At 37.1% G+C, this 18575-nt stretch overlaps 1 protein-coding gene across 15 annotated transcripts in view; it reads right to left on the bottom strand.

Annotated features, from left to right (window-relative positions):
• SETD5 (SET domain containing 5) overlaps positions 1–18575 on the bottom strand; it is an 84848-nt gene that overhangs the window by 55271 nt on the left and 11002 nt on the right. The gene's annotated exons all lie outside the window — the stretch shown is intronic.

Genomic DNA, 18575 nt, shown 5'->3' with positions numbered 1-18575 from the left:
AAAATCTTTTTTTTTTAAAGATTTTATTTATTAATTTGACAGAGAGAAATCACAAGTAGACAGAGAGGCAGCCAGAGAGAGAGAGAGGGAAGCAGGCTCTCTGCCGAGCAGAGAGCCCGATGCGCGACTCGATCCCAGGACTCTGAGATCATGACCTGAGCCGAAGGCAGCGGCTTAACCCACTGAGCCACCCAGGCGCCCCTAAATAAATAAAATCTTAAAAAAAAAAAAAGATGACATCCTCAAAGAACTCTCAAGGGTTCTGCAAAGAGATAGTCTCAAGACTTTCTCAAGGTTATGTCCTCTAGGAGCCTCAGCATGCTTTAGATCTATACACCAGAGAAAATGGAAAAGAACATCTCATCCATTTAAGTTTGCCTCCTCTCTAGACGCTTTTCATTTCCAAAACCCTCAAATGGGAACCACATTTCCTTACTCCAGATAAAGTGGGTTGTGCACATTTATGAGGCATTAATATCTGTTATACTTTCAGTAGTTTGGGCAAAATTTCTCTAGTTCATTAAAAAAAAATTTAGGAATTTAAAGTTTAGAGCCTAATTTATTCTTTTATAGATGAAGAAACATTGCTACAAAAATATTAACTTATAAGAAGTAACATACAAAGTGGTGCCTTCAAAAGAAAGAAAATAAAGATTTTAATGTATAGCTTCTATTTATTAAAGTAATTACTATTTACTTTAGATAGCAATGCCTGAATTAAAATAAATTTTTTAAACTTAAGTATCAATTATTATTGGTGCTATGCTAGACACACAAGTCCAAACTAAAATTCCTGGCTCTCTTTGGACTTATATTATCTAGATTTGCCAGCTTTTTCTTCATTCATTCATTCAACAAATATGAAGTAACTACTATATATAAAAACTATGTTAAGTGCTATTTTAAGGTGTTTCTCTTATCCAAAAGCAGAAGAGGATAGGCAATTTGCAAACTCTTTAGGCTTGCCTATGTGCCAAGTATTGCATGTTCACAACCATGAAGGGGAAAAAAATCCTAAAGTGTGCCTCCACAATTAATGAGTCACTCTGAAGAGAAAACAACACTGTCCTCTCAAAAAAAGAAAATCCCAGACCACTCCATAGTTTAACAGTGACACAGAGGAGTCTCTTATAGGTAAGATTTTCATAAGTCTCTTGAATTGTTTACACAAGACTTATCACTGACTGGTCTTATGGAAAGTTCTATTAGAATGAAGGTCACCAGGCAGCAAGAACCCTCAAAACAAACAGAACCTGACCATACATGTGTCAGGATTGGTAGGCAGACCAGGTGGTTAAGTATATAACAGCAAAGGAATTTAAGGCTTAACATTTCTGATAACACAACCGAGTTCCCCTCCCCAACCAACAGCTGTATCTGTATTCTTAACATATTAGAGATTATAAATGCTTGTAAAAATAGGCAAACTTTAGGGGCGCCTGAGTGGCTCAGTGTGTTAAGCCACTGCCTTCGGCTCAGGTCATGATCTCAGGGTCCTGGGATCGAGTCCCACATCGGGCTCTCTGCTCAGCAGGGAGCCTGCTTCCCTTCCTCTCTGCCTGCCTCTCTGCCTACTTGTGATCTCTGTCAAATAAATAAATAAAATCTTTAAAAAAAAATAGGCAAACTTTATGAAAGCATAAAAAGTAGAAGTGAAATTCTCACATAATTTCACTTACCAAAGATACCCCCCAAAATAAATGATAACTCTGCAGTTCTATAATCTGCGTTGTTCATTTAGCAGGTTTCGGACATCTTTCTATATGCATATGCATAAGTCTGCTTCTTCTTAAATGATGGCACCATATCTATCCTATGGCTGTACTATTAATTTAAGTCAATCCCGTGCAGGTGGATGTTCATTCATATTGCTGCCAATTTTCCGTCATATATAGGACTGAACAGTCATGTACATATGCCTTTCTTTAACATATACAAACATTTTCTTAGGATACATTTCTAGATGTGAAACTACTGAAATGTCATAAGCATGTATCAGAGGTGTCAAACCACCCTCCAAAAAGTTAAAACCATTTTACAAAGTCCCATATAGTGTGTGAAAGCTGGCTACATTTTCTCATAGGTTTAAAATAATTTCGGGGCGCCTGGGTGGCTCAGTGGGTTAAGCCGCTGCCTTCGGCTCAGGTCATGATCTCAGGGTTCTGGGATCGAGTCCCGCATCGGGCTCTCTGCTCAGCAGGGGGCCTGTTTCCCTTCCTCTCTCTCTGTCTGCCTCTCTGCCTACTTGTGATCTCTCTCTGTCAAATAAATAAATAAAATCTTAAAAAAATAATAAAAAAATAAAAAACAAAATAATTTCAATTCTAACTCTTGCTCATAGAGTCCTCTATTTAGAAGACTACATTCTAAAAGAAAACTTTAAAATGAAAGTCAACTGCAAATTCTCAACAATTCTGATACACTTACGACTACTGATTGGATGTGTCATTATTATTGTTCTGTGAAATTCTTATATACTAAGAGATCTCATTTGCTTTTTCAATAAATTTAGGCTGGGATCTTCAAAATAAAACATAAAGCACTATTTCAAAATCAAAGTATTTTATGGTTGCCCCATGAGATAATTTTTAATTCTTTTAATAGAATGTATCAAGATCTAAATTTCTTCTTCCAGTAATGAAAAAATAAAGAATGCTAACCACTTGTAACCTTGCTAGCATTTGTAGGGTTCTGATGGACAAAATTCAAGTAATCTAGAAGATTTGAACTCTTCGGTTTCAAAGAAGTTGTCAAAACTCTGTTCTAAGGGTGCTTGGCTGGGTCAGTCAGAGGACCATGAGACTCTTGATCTCAGGGTTGTGAGTTCAAGCCACACGTTGGGTGTAGATTACCTAAATAAATAAACAAACTTAAAAACAAAACCAAAAAACTCTGTTCTGGCAGCTCCGCTTTAGAGTGTAAAATAGGATGCCCTTCATTTTTAATGACACATAGAGAAAAAAACCCTTAAAACTCTAAGAACTTGTCAATACTGATTTACTAAAAGATAAAGCCAAAACACTGACTAAATTTTTACAATGCCTACCAATTCAATTTTACAGTGCCTGCGAACCAATATGGTTCAAATGTAAGCCCTACACAAATGAGGCAAACAAACAACAACCCCTCTACTTTTTACTGTGCTTGCTCTAGCACCGGACTGAGAGCCTGGATGCAGAGCTATTTTTTTTCCCTCTGAAATGTTTTATAGACTGTCTTTATTCCATTCATTCACCAACATTACTCACCTCCTTATGATTTCAAGGTTTCATTATAGCAATGAACTGATCTCACTACCTTCAGGCTCTCAACCCTCCAAAATTTACTCTTCATTCTTTCGTAACTTTAACCCTTTAATTTTTTTATTTTAATTTTAAAAAATATTTTATTTATTTATTTGACAGTGAGAGAGGGAATACAAGCAGGGGGAGTGGGAGAGGGAGAAGTAGGCTTCCCACTGAGCAGGGAGCCCTATGTAGCTCTAATCCCATGACCTGAGCCAAAGGCAGAGCTTAATGACTGAGCCACCCAGATGTCCCGACTTTAACCCTTTTACAGCATAACTTTAATCATTATCATTCCACAATTAGAAATCTACAATGGCTCCCTAATACCTAACGGATTAGTTCAAACTCCTTTGCCTGAATGGAATGAAGACTTTTGTTAATTACCGGCTAATCTATTTCTTATCCTTCAAAATTTTGTTCATACTACTTATCCTAATGCTACTTTCTATATACTTAAAAAAAACTTTATTATGAAAAACTTCAGGGCGCCTGGGTGGCTCAGTGGGTTAAAGCCTCTGCCTTCGGCTCAGGTCATGATCTCAGGGTCCTGGGATCGAGTCCCGCATCGGGCTCTCTGCTCAGCGGGGAGCCTGCTTCCTCCTCTCTCTGCCTGCCTCTCTGCCTACTTGTGATCTGTCTCTGTCAAAGAAATAAATTTAAAAAAAAAATTAAAAAAAAAAAAAAAAAAAAAAAAAAAAAAAAAAAAAAAAAGAAAGAAAAACTTCAAACAAATACAAAACCAAAGAAAACCCTGTAATGAACTCATAAACCGTACCCAACTTTAAACAAACTGATGGCTAACCTTACTTTATCGGTAACCACTCATCTTCTACAGAATCATTTTACAGCAAATCCAGAAATATCAGTTTACATATAATATTTGCTGGGTGGACCTGTTCCTCACTTATCATAAAAATGGGCGAAAGAGTCTGCCTGTAATGGTAGATGGTTGTGACAGAGAAAGAAAGAGTTATCTTTTTTTGGCAAAAGTTAAAATGGATAAAGAGCTTAATATAATTCATCAATTGATAGATCTGCTGAGTAATGTTTAGGTTTTATAATTATACACTTATGGCTATTAAAAATGTCTTAAATTTTTTCTAAAGAAAAAACACTGTAAGCAATTATTATTTTAATTAATTTGTTGATAAAATCTCTTGTATTCTGGGGAATGCAAATTTCTCCTTATAGCAAAGCTAAATCCAAGTACATACATGATCCACAGCTGTAACACAGCATTCCTACATATTCTACAAGCCAATAAACAAAAATGGACCAAACACAGAAGAAACACCCCGAAAACAGAGTGATAGTCTATAAACCTGTGTATTGAAGATAAGGACTGATTACACCATAAGCAATGGTTCACATCTGAGGTACTGACCAGGGGTGCCTGGGTGGCTCAGTTGGTTAAGCCGCTGCCTTTGGCTCAGGTCATGATCCCAGACTCCTGGGATGGAGTCCTACATCAGGCTCCTTGATTGGCAGGGAGCCTGCTTCTCTATCCCCCTGTCTGCTCGCGCGCTTGCGTTCTCTCTCTCTCTCTCACAAATAAATAAATAAATAAAATCTGTTTTAAAAAGTTGAGGTACCAACCAGCTGTTACTTTTAGCAAGCAGTTTCTCAGAGTACTAGGAGAGGTTTAGTGACCATAGGGTACTCAACTGAGGAGCACTTTTCAGTCAAAAAGTAATTCTGTAGTAATGGTGTCGCAGAACAAAAGCATTTGGGATAGATATGGATGATTCCTATTTGAACCACAAACCAAATCTAAAGGTCCAGTTAATGGAAAACAAGCCCAAATCACTGTCAATGCAAATATATACCATTACACATTCTATTCCCAAACTACTCATCATAAGCTATACCAATGGCAATAAAATTAAATTTAAAATAATTTGTAATTTAAAAAGTGACAGTGATGGAACATGAAGATTAACTCCAAGAAACACTGATATACACTGCTTTGCCTAAGCAAAAAGTAAGCCTGCATTTACTTATACAGTAGGTTCCTTGTAAAACGAAATCTTTGAAATGATGAGTACATACATTATTTCTCTAGAAGCCCAAGAGAATGAACATCTCTGGACCAAATAGCCAGTGGTTTGTTGCGACACAGGAACTTAAAGTTCTCAACATGCAAAACAAAAATATTTAACTTATTGATTGTAAACATCTTCTCTAGAGATCTTAATATGAAAAATGATTTTAAAGCCTTGACACAGATGCTCATCTTTGTTTGATCCAATTTCAGTAAACATTTCAGCTGTATTTAGGCCAAAATTCTCATTTGTTAATTAATTCTTGTAATAAATCATCCCCAGGGCCCTGAAAAAAAATAGTACTTTTTAGTTAATGAATACAACTGGCACAATAAGCAGCTCCAAATTCTTGTGCAAAATATAATCACCATATACCATGCTAAGTTTTACCAGTCATTTATTGTCTCCTTGAATCATCTCTATTGCTTTTTCTGTTATAATGTAGTTCAATCCTAAGCAAAGCCCAGAATTCTGGCCCTGAATAACTAAGAGTAAAACACAAAGTATCTTAGGTTCACATGTCATTTTCCCTTTTTGTTAAAACATCTATTTTGTAAACTTATTTTTTTCCCAGGGGAAATATTTCTAAATGCTGAACATTACCATTTTGGTTTTGTTTTCTCTTTAATTAATTAATTAATTAATTAGTTGATGGAGATCACAAGTAGGCAAAGAGGCAGGTGGGGGGGGGGCGGGCGGGTGTAAAGCAGGCTTCCTGCCAAGCAGAGAGCCCTATGCGGGGCTTGATCCCAGGACTCTGAGATCATGGCCTGAGCCAAAGGCAGAAGCTTAACTCGCTGAGCCACCCAGGAGCCCCATGACAATTACCACTCTTGAATACTGTATTTCCTTTTCCAGTACTTGGTAACAGATATAAAAACTAAGATTTTTTTTTTTAATCCTAATCCCCAGATTTTGACAAATCTCTTATAGACCACCACTGCTAACTTTAGGTTAGTGGTTCTCAATCTTTTTAGAAAAAAGGACAGTTTCTTAAAAGTGTAAAGATTTGGGGGGAGATCAGAAAAACAGGTGAAGGGGGTTAGAAGTTAGAAATTTCCAGTTACAAAGTAATGTCACAGGGGTGTCATTACACAGGGGTGTAATGTACAGCATGGTGACCACAGTTAACATGTTGTATATTTGAAAACTGCCAGGTGAGTAGATCCTAAAAGTTCTTAGCATGAGAAAACATTTTTTTCTGTAACTATGTAAGGTGACAGATATTGCCTTGACTTACTGTGGTGATCATTTCCCAATGTATGTAAATATCAACTCATTATGCTATATACCTGAAACTAATATAATGTTAAATGTCAAGTATATCTCAATTTAAAAAAAATGTTTTTTATATGCAGCCATTAGTGTGGGCCCTAATCAAATATGACTGAAGCTTGAAAGAAGAAGAAATCTGGATAAAAAGCCACTAAGAGGTGCGTGCACAGAGGGATGACCCAATGTAAAGGCAGTAGTAGGAGGGTAACCACCTGCAAACTATGGAGAGAGAGCTCAGGAGAAACCAATGCTGCCAACACCATGATCCCCAACTTCTAGCACAGAAATTTTTATCTGTGGATTAGGAAAATACAGAAAAAAAAGGTATGAATTTGGTAATGGGTTACATCCTTTGTAATTGGGGTTCTCACCCCACAAAGTACCAATGTCAATATCAATAATTACAAAGAACTAACAATACTTCTGCACAACACTCTTTCATTTTATGTCCTTAAAGACCACTGTCTATTCTGCTAAGACAGAACTAAATAAATACCCTGGTAAATGTGTCAGATGATACTTACTACGGGTGACCAAAAAAGGGAAACAAGGATCTTTGCCTAAAAAGATGCCTCCCTTTGACCTTTTGGGCCAAACCACCACGAATCCCTCCCCGACTAACCCAATGACGCCTTCAAATTCATCTCTGAATTCTAAAACCAAACCAAACACCAACCAACCAACCAACCAAAAAACCAGCAATGAATCATGGCTCTTCAACAAATTTAGGACTTAAGAATCCACTAAGATTCAAGATTGTGTTTTAACTCTTCCCTCATCTGTATATAAAAACTGGAAGGAAACCCACTTGGGTCCAGTATGAATATTCAAAAATTGATCCCTGGTTGTGGGGGGGGGACCTGGATGGTTCAGCTGGATGAACCATCTGGAATATACTGTGGCTTAGGTCTCCATCTCAGGTTTGTGAGATCCAGCTCCAACTCCACACCCAGTGTGGAGTCTGCTTTGGGATTCTCTCAGATCTCCTTTTCCCATTAATGTTTCTCTAGCCGATTTCAAACTTAATACTTCTTAGCTATTATTTGAGCAAACATGAATTCCCACCAAACCTGCTTTGGTAAACTGTTCAAAGGAGACAATATTTGCCTAATTTCTTCTTTCTGGGGACCTATAATGAATGTTTATTTGGCTATCAAGCTTATTTTAATACAAAAACACTAATTTACAAGGAAAAAAAGTTTTAAAGACACATTTGGGTGCTGCTTGTCACCATTCCTTACTCTACTGAAATACAAATTCCTTCAAGTCTTGTGACTTCTAGACCTGTTATTAATGCCTTCCACTGATTTCCTTTTAAAAAGTCTTTTTGGGACTCCTAGGTAGCTCAGTTGGTTGAGTGAGTGCCTTCAGCTAGGGTCAGGCGAGGGCGGGGGTGCTGCTCAGCAAGGAGCCTGGTTCTTTCTCTCTCCCTGCTGCTCCCCTTGTTTATGCTTGCTCTCTTTCTCTCTCTCTCTGGCAAATGAATAAATATTTAAAGAAAAAAAAACTTTTCTTTTGGAAAAAATTACTGAGTTTACCAAGCACAACTGAGTGTGCATCTATGTACGCCAAGTGGAAACAAGTCAAAACTAAGTAGGTTTTAATCTCCAGTAGCAAAATTATGAATTCAGATTTTCTTTATAAGAAAACAGCACATTCACAGGTAGGCTTTGTGGTGGTGGTCTGCTGTGTGGCCCAGTAGATCAAAGTAGGGGGCAAACCTTTTCAGGCTGAAGAACAAATTATGTCTCCTATCTTCCTCTCTTAGGAACCAAATGCTAGGGTATCTGTAGCTCTTAATCTTTTCTTTTGAAGACAGATTGCGGATTTCTGTGAAAATCTGATTAGGACTATGAACCTTTTCCTTAGAAAAACAAGCAAAACTTGAGGTCAAAATTCTAGGGATTCATAGGCCTCTGCTCTATACCCTTTCCTGAACTGCAGCCAGTTTGATAAAGAAAGCCTATAACTGACTGAATGGCAAGGTATGGGTGATTGAAAGAGGCCTACTAATTCTTTTTTAGTATCAAGGAAGCCAGAACTTATTACTGTCGTAAGGCATAGTGCTCAATTAAAACCCATCCATTTCCTTTCTCCATCCAGATCCAGGAGCCCCATCCAATTCTGGCAGAGGATCCTAAAGGAAAAAAGATAAAAACCACAGAAAAGTAGCAATACCCAATGTCCAGAGGAGAGGAAAGGGCAGATTATACTAGTAGAGATATGAGGCTCCTTAAGTAAAATAGGTAATATTGTACAATGAAAAGATCTTGGAATCATGAGGATCTTGACTCATTCATCTCATTACTAGTTGTGTGATCACTGTGATTTCAATTTGTTCATTATAAACAACTCCACTGCACAATTTTGAGAATTAAGTGAGACAGTATTCATAAGAGAACCTAGCAAGATACTCAGCACATTGTAGGTACCCACTTCTGGTACATAGGGTTACACTATTAAAGAAGTAAACAGGAGCCATTTTGTGGCTTCCAGAGCAATAGTATAAAGTGGAGAGAGGAAGCCACAACTTGAGTCTTATTAGTAACTTACCAAGTCCACTAACAGTAATATTTGCTAATAGTCACTGAGTAAACTGCACTCCTAGTCAAAATATCCCAACAGTTTGCTTAGAGAGATCTTGTTTGTCTGTTTTGTAGGTTCCAGGCCCAGTGAGCCCAACACTGGGTATGAACTCACAACCCTGAGATTGAGACCTAAGCTGAGATAAGAGTCAACGCTTAACGGAGCCACCCAAGCGCCCAGAGAAATCTTGACTGTTTAACATTAACCTAATATACACAAGGTATTTTTTCAGAAATTCAACCATCTCATAAAATGAAATCTCTTATATAGGGAATATACTGTTAATTCACCCAATTGTTTCCTCAATCTTCCTGTCCGGAATGATTTCCAGAATTCTTTAAAACATTATTATATCCTTTTAGTACATTCATTATATATCTACGTAGCTATTCTATTCTTCATTTATTTTTTTCTTTTAAAGATTTATTTATTTGGCAGACAGAGACACAGTGAGAGAGAGAACACAGGCGGGGGAGTGGGGGAGGGAGAAGCAGGCTTCCTGCCAAGCAGAGAGCCCAATGTGGTGCCTGATCCCAGGACCTTGGGATCACAACCTGAGCCAAAAGCAGACGCTTAACCACTGAGCCACCCAGGTGCCCCTAGCTATTCTATTCTTCTGTTGACTGCAAGTATCATGTGATAGTCACAAGAGGAATGGAGCTCAAATGCCTAGTACTACTTCTGGGGAGAGATGAAACATCTGAGTATGTTTCCTAAATCAGCTTTACCAAAGACCCACATCCCTCAGTCTATAGACACTTTTATTTTAAACTTTAAAAGATTTTATTGTGAAAAATTTCAAACAAGTATAAAAGGACAGTTTTATAATGCCATTTATTCATCGTTTCAATAATTACCAACTCTTAGTTAATGTTATTTCATCTATTACCTCTCCTCCTTTCTAAAGCAAACAATAGCAATATATCATTTCATCTATATTTCAGCATGTACCTCTGAAAGGTAGATTTTTTTTAAAAAAGGAAATGTGTGCATTTTAGTTTCTCTTTTGTTTTGGGGGGATGGAAGAAAATAACTTTAGCCCACCATTTTATCCCTTCCTAAAACTCCCATTCCTCTATCTAAAAATATTGTCAACCAATCTGAATTCATTTTGGCACTCCTCACTTTAATCCTGAAATATTTAAAACACTTTTTTCAAAAAACTGAAGGGAAAGGAACACTCTCAAACTAATTTTGCAAGACTATTATCACCCTGATACCAAAGCCAGGCAAGAACACCACAAGCTATTATCTCTGATGAACACAGATGCAAAAATCCTCAACCGAATATTCACAAACTGAGTTTAACGGTACATTAAAAGGATATACACCATAATTAATATTTATTTCTGGAATATAAGGATGGTTCAACTACCCAAAACAATAAATGTGATACACCACATCAACAAAGTGAAAAATAAAAATAATATGATCCTTTCTGTAGATGCATTTGACACAATATCCTTTCATGATAGAAAGAACTTGCAACAAATTATGTACCTCAACATAATGAAAGCCACACAGGACAAGCCTGCAGCTAACATCATAGTCAATGGTGAAAAGCTGAAAGCTTTTCCTTTAAGATCAGGAACAAGATAAAGATGTCCGCTCTTCCGATTTACTCAAAATAGTACTGGGAAGTTCTAACCAGAGCAACTAGAAGAGAAAAAGAAATAAAAGACATCCAAATCAAAAAAGAAGTAAAACTGTCTGTTTGCAGATGACATAGTATCCTACCTAGAAAACCCTGAAGATTCCACTGAAGAGCTGTTAACAAATAAACAGCTGTAAACATAAACAAGCTGCAGGATACAAAATCAATACCACGACTGCCTTCAGCTCAGGTCATGATCCTGGAGTCCCGGGATCAAGTCCCGCATCGGACTCCAGCTCCATGGGGAGTCCGCTTCTCTCTCTGACCTTCTCCTCGTTCATGCTCTCTCTCACTGTCTCTCTCTCAAGTAAATAAATAAAATCTTAAAAAAAAAAACAACAAAACAGTTGTTCTATACACTAACACCAAACTACAGGAAAGAGAAATTAGGAAAACAATCCCAATTACAACAGCATAAACTTATTTATTAATTTATTTATTTAGTAACAAATTTAACTACAGAAGTAAAAAAATCTGTATATTGAAAACTATAAAACACTGATGAAAGAAACTGAAGACACAAATGAATGGAAACATAGTCCATGCTCATATATTGGAAGAATTAATACTTTTAGAATGTCCAGTCTACGGCCATACCACCCTGAACGCGCCCGATCTCGTCTGATCTCGGAAGAATGTCCATACTATCCAAAGTGATCTATAGATTCAATGTGATACCTTTCAAAATTCCAATGGCATTTTTCACAGTAATAGGAAAAAACAAATCCCAAAATTCCTCCTATGAAACCACAAAAGACTCTGAATAGCCAAGAGTCTTGAAATAGAACAAGAAAGCTGGAGACAGCACAATTCTGGACTTCAAACTATATTACAAAGCTGTAGTTATCAAAAAGTATAGTATCGGCATAAAAGCACACACATACATCAATGGAACAGAAAAGAGAGCCCAGAAAAAGGAGCACCTGGGTGGCTCAGTGGGTTAAGCCTCTGCCTTCAGCTCAGGTCATGATCTCGGGGTCCTGGGATTGAGCCCCACACTGGACTCTCTGTTTAGCAGGAAGCATGCTTCCCTCCCCTCTCTGCCTGCTGCTCTGCCTACTTGTGATCTCTCTCTCTCTGTCAAATAAAAAAAAGAGAGCCCAGAAATAACTCCATATATATTTAAATAAATCCACACATATATCCACACATATATGGCATTTGTATGTGTGTGTGCATATATATATGTACTATGCTATATACAGTATACTATATCATAGTACATACACTGTATACACACATTTTTTCAATTAGTTTTCAACAAAGGCACCAAGAATATACAGTGGGGAAGGGGCAGTTTCTTCAATAAATGGTGCTGGGAAAATGGAAACTCCACATGCAAAAGAATGAAACTAGACCCCTATTCTACACAATACACAGAAATCAACTCAAAATGGATTAAACTTGAATGTAATATCTAAAACTGTAGGGTGCAAGGTCCTTGTCATTGATTTTGTTAATGATTCTGGGATTCAACACTGAAAACAAGGGCAACAAAATAAAAAAATAAACAAGTAGGTTTACATCAAACTAAAAGCTTCTGCACAGAAAAGGAAACCATCAACAAAATAAAAAGGCAACCTATGGAATGAGAGAAAATATTTGCAAACCACATATTTGATATGGGGTGGATAACAAAAATATCCAAGAAACCCATATAACTCCGCCTGCCCAAAATTCTTACAACTCAATAGCACAGACACACACAAAAAAACAATTAAAACCCAATTAAAAAATGGGCAAAGGACCTGAATAGACATCTTCCCAAATAAGACATAAAAATGGCCAACAGGCCCTTGAAAGGTCTCAACATCACTTATCAAGGAAATGCAATTCAAAACCATGAAGAGATATCACCTGGCACCTGTTAGGAAGGCTATTATCAAACAAGAGATAACAAAAGCTAGTGAAGATGCAGAAAAAAAGGAACCCTTGTACCCTGTTGGTGGTAATGTAAACTGGTACAGTCATTATGGAAAACAGTATGGAGGCTCCTCAAGAAATTAAAAATAGAACTACCATATGATACAGCAATCCCACTTCTGGGAATACAGCCAAAGAAAACAAAATCACTATCTTGAAGAGATACCTGTACTCCCATGTTCACAGGAGCATTATTCACAACAGCTAAGGTATGGAAACAATCTAAAAGTCTGTTATAAGATGAATGGATTGGGGCGCCTGGGTGGTTCAGGTGATTAAGCAACTGCCTTCGACTCAGATCATGATCCCAGGATCCTGGGATTGAGCCCCATGTCAGGCTCCTTACTCAGCAGGGAGCCTGCTTCACCCTTTCCTTCTGCCTGCTACTCCACCTGCTTGTGTTTTCTATCAAATAACTAAATAAAATTAAAAACAAAAAAGATGACTGGATTAAAAAATGGGATACTCATCTACTTACCTATAATGGAATATTGTTCAGCCATAAAAAAAGGAAATCCTGTCATTTGTTGATGACATGAACAAACCTGGAGAGGCTTGTGCTTCATGAAATAAGCCAGAGAAAGAAAAATACTGCATAGCATCACTTACATTTGGAATTACTTTAAAAAGAAAAAATTGAACTTACTGAATCAGAGTACAATGGTGGGTGTTGGGCTGGGGTGCAGGAGAAATGGGGAGAGACTGGTAAAAGGGTACAAACTTCCAGTTACAGAGATGAATAAGGCTTGAGGATCTAAGATAGACACTAGATAAGGTAGTTACACAGTGACTATAGTTTATAATACCATATTGCAAAGTTGAAATTTGCTAAGAGATCAGAACTTCAGGTTTCTTACCATCCCCCCCCAAAAGCTGGGATACATATGTGAGGGATGAATGTGTTAATTAACTCAATTGTTGGAATCTTTTCACAATGTACAATCAAATCATCATGTTGTATGCAATACAGTACAATTTTATTTGTTAATTATCTCAATAAAGATTAAAAACACACACTATCCTAAATACCAAAATTTATGAGCAATCTGGTGGTACACAGCTTTATCTGAAAAGGCAGATGTATCCTGAAATTCTAAAGGTAAAAAAATTCCTTTAACTTTGGTCAGCCTATGAGCCACTGAAATCACTTCAAATGCTCATGTCTGAAAAGGACCTTGGATCCTGAAAAGCTTTCTTTAAAACTCCCTTTTCTAGTATAAATTTTTTTAAAAAATAAATCTTTATTTTATTCTTTTTGACAGAGAGAGACACAGCGAGAGAGGGAACACAAGCTGGGGTAGAGGGAGAAACAGGCTTCCCAGCGAGCAGGGAGCCTGATGTGGGGCTTGATCCCAGGATCGCTGGGATCATGACCTGAGCCAAAGGCTGACGCTAGTGAGCAACCCAGATGCCCCTCCAGTATAAATTTCTTAATGTGATATTTATAAATGCATTTGTATTGTAAATACCAATACGTCTGTCAAGTCAGAAGCCTCAAACAAATTTGCGGTACACCAATTATTCCTCTGCTAAACAGTTAATTCTTTTCATATAACCAATGGAATCATGAAAATTAGGTGCTCCATTTATAGCATGAAATCATTACTTATCCCAAGGTGAAGATACCAGAATCGATCAAATATTCCTAACAACAATAACTTCCAAAATAAAAGCTAACATTTACTGGATGCTTATTTTATACAAACCACGGTTTCTTCAATTACTTTACATGCATTAGCTCATGAAATGCCCACAAGTTTATGAGTAATGTACTACTCCTATTTAGCCAGAGAAAACTCACCAAGTTAAGGATCTTGTCCAAGACTAAAAACAAGAAAACAGAAAACTAGAATCTGAATCTTGGTCTATCCAATTTTAGAATCTTCACATTTTTAATCACTATTGCTTCACATCTGACATATCCTGATTTAATATTTTTTAGCCTATAACTATATTATAATGTGACACACACTGCTGAAATATGTTAATGTTACTTCTTTTAGTTCAAAAGGATAAAACAGATTTCATATTCAACAGGTTTATGATTTTAAAAGATCTAATATTTCAGACTTATAAAATCAAGTAATTTGAATTTTAAATGACAATGTTAAAGAGAAGATGACATCCTATCTAAGATACTGTCTATTTTCAGGTCTAAGAGGGAACCATTCAAGGAATGTTAATTGAACAGCTTTCTACAAGTACCAGTGCCCCAAGTGGTAGTCAGGTTTAAGTACTTGAAATCATCAGAGACAAATGGAAAATGATCTAGCATTTCAAGAGAGATAATTTTTACTAGAGAAAGGAAGTTTCTTATCTTGAATTATAAATTAAAGCAAGAAATTCTGGTTCCTAGAAGAACCAGTCATGGAAAAGTCCATGATCTTCTTCCATGGACTAAAAATAATTATTAGTTACTGAAAAATCTAGAGGCTGACAATTTTAGTAAATTAAATGATTTTTGTGTTATAATAGAAATATTATGACAAAATAAATATTCATGATGAATCTGTCAAGCCTTACATACAGCGTCAGGAAAAGAATAGGGTGGAACAATAGCCAAACTATGGCAAGAACCTAGATGTTCATCAACAGATGAATGGATAAAGAGGTGGTATACACACACAATGGAATACTATGCAGCCATCAAAAGACATGAAATATTGCTATTTGCAATGATGTGGATGGAACTAGAAGGTATTATGCTAAGCAAAATAAGTCAATCAGAGAAAGACAATTATCATAAGATCTCTCTGATATGAGGAATTTGAGAGGCAGGGCATGGGGTTCATGGGGGGTAAGGAGGGGAAAAAAATGAAACAAGATGGGACCTGGGAGGGAGACAAACCATAAGACTCTTAATCTCAGGAAGCAAACTGAGGGTTGCTGGGGGGCAGGGGGCAGATATAGGGTGGCTGGGTTAGGGACACTGGGGGAGGGTATGCGCTATGATGAACTGTGTAAGACTAATGATTCAGACCTGTACCCCTGAAGCAAATAATATGTTAAAAAAAAAAAAAAAAAAAAAAAAAAAAAAAGAACAGGGGGGAAGGACTGTAAACTGGATTTCCCTAACTACATGCAGACTTGTACATTTCACTTAGTAATACTATTTTACATAATAATAAAACAAAAAGTAATCCCTGAAAAGTCTGAGATTAAGTTGAAACAAAAATTAACCTCAGTGTATCAAGTTGGTGGCATGGTCACATGGAAAGGAATTATTCCAAATGATTTTTTTTTTTAAAAGATTTTCTTTATTTTATTTGACAGACAGAGATCAAAAGTAGGCAGAGAGACAAGCAGAGAGAGAGGGGGAAGCAGGCTCCCTGCTGAGCAGAGAGCCCGATGCAGGGCTCGATCCCAGGACCCTGGGATCATGACCTGAGCCGAAGTCAGAGGCTTTAACCCACTGAGCCACCCAGGCGCCCCCAAGTGATTTTAAAACATAATTTGACAGCATATCCTTAGAGGGATACATTCTAAGAGTATAAACAAACTCACTTTCCAGTAATCATATTGTTCAAGCATTCTAAAACTGCTGTGTACGCAATGTGGGACAAAGCAAAGAGTAATGGCACTGGTGTTAGTGACACTGGGATTAGGGGAAAAAATGATGCAGTACTGAATTTCAAATAAAAGTTACCAAATACCAACAACTGGCATTTTTTAAAAGAAACAAAAGAAGAAAAAACATTTTTTAGTCCTTTTCATTGAAAAGATCTAGAAACAAGGACCAACGCAAGAGCAATAAACATTCCTAGTACCCATACTGTGGTCTCTAGGTACCATTTCCCCCAAAAGAAACCAGTGAGTTGCAGAAATGAGTAATTCCAGGTTTGGGGCAGGAAATGTACAGAATGATCCTGGAACATCCTGTCATACTAGAAAGCAAGGAACCAATCAAAAAAATAATAAGCCAGGAAACAACTGAGAATGAGAAGACAAAAGCCAAATGCGGGACAATTTGAATGTCAAAAATAATAACTGCAAGGGACTGAAACATACCAAACATATTTCAGACCACAGTACACAATAATAACACCTCACTAATCACCCATGGAGGCCGCTAGGTTACCAATCCATTATTTTGAACTGTTAAGAGGGGGGAAAAAACCCCACTGATCTTTCATTTTGCATTCAAAATGTACCTTAGGATAACCAAATATACAAGAGGGAGTACTACAGAAAATAAATGAGGTAGTGATAAAATATCACCATTTTGCAACCATAAAGGAAATAATGGATCTAGGCCCATTGTTCCTAAGGTGTGGTTTGAGAACTGCTGAAGTTCCCAAGATTCTTTCAGAGGGTATGTGAAATCTTTCTCTTTTCAACTACGTATCAGTGTGAGGCCAGTTTTTCTTCAGTCTTAACCAAAACAACTTATCACAACAAATTAAATGCAGAAGCAGCTGTGAGAAAGCCAGCTGTTTTCTATTAAGTCAGACATTGAAGAGATTTGCAAAAATGTAAAACAATGCCCCTTTCTAAAAATTGTGGAAATATATGTCATTTATGTTAGCAGGATTTATTACAATTATTTTAAAATTAGTTGATAAAATTTTTTGTTTCAATTTCTAATCTGGTAAATCTCAATATAACCTTTGGAATCTCCTTGGGGCTTTCAATTTTTAAGAGCATAAAGTTTAAGAATGGTTGATCCAGGTGAGGAGGCTTAACATCACATAGATAAGCTACTATGTAACTTAAAAAAAAAAAGATTTATTTGATCGAGAGAGAAAGAGCAAAGAGACAGTGAGAGAGAGAGAGAGAGCACGCACTAGCGCAGAGAGAGAATCCTCGAGCAGACTCCCCACTGAGCAGTGAGCCCAACGTGGGCCTTATCCCAGCACCTTGTGATCACGACCTGAGCCAAAGGCAAAAGGCAGATGCTTAACCGACTAAGCCACCCAGGCACCCCCAAATGGGTTATTTGGATTTAAATAAAATCCAAAGGAAATCCACTTTTCTTTTCCCTCTATTTCACTGTATTTGTAATTATCAAATCTAAATATACCCACTCCCTCACCAAGAACTAAAAGGAAAAAAAGTGCTCCAAGAACTGCTCATGTGGAAATAGGGGTTCAGACAGGCCAACAGATAAATCCTAGCAGAGAGGAGAATCAAAGAGCTATATAAAAGAAAACTGGGTTGCTATGTAGTCAAGAAAAGTTCCATGATCCTCTATAATTAGGGTGAGCATATAATTTATGGTCCCAAGTGGGCCATTTCTGAGAGTGAAAGAGGGGCTATTACTAATTATGTGGTAGGCCTAAACCAGGACTGTCCCAGGGAAATTGAGACACACAGTCACTCTACCTATAAAAGTTCATTATTATTATTTTTTACTGTTTTCACAAAAGATATTCACCTCAGTCCTCTGAGTAATGATTTTCCAAAGAAACACATTCTGAATATTATAAAGGACAGAAAAACCAAAGTATTCTATAAAATTTTTTCCTCTTTCGTGCCTGGCACACAGTTACTTCATAAAGAGGGATGTCTATGTCTCTTCTTGTTGCTCAAGTTTATTCTACAAACTTCAAGCCATTCCTTTTCATACCAACGATTCATGATAAACTATGAAGGGAAAGTTGCACCTATTCAAGAGCTTTGCTTCTCTTAAAATACAAGTCTTCCCATGGGCCTCCACACATGGCCGGCTAAGACTCCTACTTAGTTGATGAACAGATACCTTATTCCCAGTAACACTTCAAATCTTAGTGACCTAGCAGTTAAGTTAGGAAGAGTGAGGTAAAAACATTTGGGTCAGGTCAACTAGCCAAGACTCCAAAGTAAGAGCCT

This window comes from Mustela lutreola, chromosome 2, assembly GCF_030435805.1.
Source record: "Mustela lutreola isolate mMusLut2 chromosome 2, mMusLut2.pri, whole genome shotgun sequence".
NCBI classification, from domain to species: domain Eukaryota; kingdom Metazoa; phylum Chordata; class Mammalia; order Carnivora; family Mustelidae; genus Mustela; species Mustela lutreola.
Note: the sequence above shows the minus strand (reverse complement) of the source record. Positions and strands in the feature narration are given on the sequence as shown.